Here is a 2,075-nt window from a genome sequence, read left to right on the forward strand (position 1 = left end):
ATTTATAGACTTTTACTACCATCCCTCCTCTAACTACAGGGGGTAAAATTTTCATCCCCCGGACAGAGCGGATATTTTCAAATGAACGTAACTTCCTTTCTACAAATGAGAATCGAATTTTCTATGAGTGATTCCTGAAGGGTTTTTCATGCTCTATCAGTCTGTGAAATCTATTGTTCTTAATTTTTATAAGCAAATTGCCATTTACAATGTTTATTTAACGTTTTCAACTCCTTGGACAGTTTTTTTTAAAAAGTATTTTTAAACAAAATCTTGACTTTTTTCGATGAAAATGCTGTTTGGCATTTTGGAACTGAAAATAGTTATGTAGTTATGCAAACATATCCGAGCGAAACCCTTCCTCGCGCGCTCGGACAGATTGTCCAGTCCTACCGGGGACTTGGGTGAATGTATGATTCTCCAGCGAAGCTGCACTTAATGTGTCGTAATTGATTTAGAACGCTTTTTTCGGTGCATTGTTTGCTTCTCTGAACTTGAGGCTTTTTGACTGTCTTCGGAAACAGATCATGTTCTGTTGCGAATGAAGTTTTTTTCAATTGCAGTTGTCCGTTCTAATTTGTAATAAATGCGTGGTACTATAGAGTGCCAGGAATTGTAATTGCTTTAATTATGTGCTAAGCGCTGCAAGCTATCTTTTGTCGAAAGTCTTTTCAAATTTCTACCAATCCCGTCTCCTGGACCTTTTCCATGCGCAGTTGCCTGGAAATGTGTTTCTGCAGAAATTCCAAAATCTTTTTTTTTATTTAAAAGATTTTTGAACGCATATTTATTTTTAAAATGCTAAAATGCTTCAGTTCGTTTCTATCTTTGTAATAAATAAATACTCTAATCAGTCTGGCACTTTTTAAAATTCTCATTGTCCGGACAAAATTTACATTCGTTCAAATGACAAGCGTCTGTGGGTTCACTGCACATGATTTCTTCAAGGCAGTCATGATAATCTGACAATTGTCTGTCAGTTCCCTCAGTTAAATGTTTAATCTCAATCGCATTCAACATTAACTGTACTTTTTCATGATAAACGCTCACGAGTACCGTCTAGTTTTTTTGACAGATATGAAATCTTTCTTACCTGGCATCTGTCGACTATTCTCGTCATCTTCGCAGATGTTTATTACCAAATTTTCAGATTCTTCTGCCAATTATTGTCCTCACTTGGCGTCCGGAAAATTAAAAACTCTACTTTTGGGAACTAACTCTTTCGCTTTTCTAGCTTCACGTTCAGGTGCACCGAATTCTCGCATTATTTGTCTGCTACTCCAAGACTAAGGCGCAAGGGTGAGTAGACAAATCTTTTCTGAATATGTAGTGCCCTTCTGTTCTAATTTTTCTTTTCTTTGATTCAGGACTTCGAGACCCGCTGAGTGATTTTCATCATTGCATCCTTCTTTTTCATTTCTCATTGGCAAGCAAAAATCTGTGTCCTCATTTATCTCTTCCTTTACATTAATACCAGACTCTTCTATAACTCAGGATGGCTGTAAATTAAGAGTTCTACATTCTTTTCTACAAGCACTAGATTATTATTATTATTAATTATTAATTAATTAAAAATGATTATTAATTAATTATTAATTATAAAAAAAAACATTTCTGTGGCGAAATGTTGTCACAGGCTTATACTGCCCAATATGTTGAAGGCATTTTTGGTTAGAGTTGGATTTTTATTTGATCATTTTGCACGGGGCTCTCCCGGTATATATCATCAGTCACGGACGCATTTTTATAATGCAATCAAGTGATCTGATGAGAGCAGTCTGCCTAGACATATTGGACAAAGCCTGGTTTTTACCCCATCATTGACGGCCTGGGTTGCAGTCAAGTACACGATGGGGGGACCTAAAGCTTAAGGTGGGTTCCGAACCACCATTATTATTATTACACCATTAAGCCATTTCCCTTTCGGGGTAGGCGTGACTCACTCGGTAGGGGAAAGGAGTAGTGTGTGGAACGGGTAGAGATTTTTCAGATTGATCCAGAATTCTCGTGCTATTTAAGTAAATAACACGTTCGTTCCGCAACACTGCTCCGACCCAGGTTGCTGATCAATCTCT

Source organism: Belonocnema kinseyi, chromosome 1 (assembly GCF_010883055.1).
Source record: "Belonocnema kinseyi isolate 2016_QV_RU_SX_M_011 chromosome 1, B_treatae_v1, whole genome shotgun sequence".
In the NCBI taxonomy this organism is placed as follows: Eukaryota; Metazoa; Arthropoda; class Insecta; order Hymenoptera; family Cynipidae; genus Belonocnema; species Belonocnema kinseyi.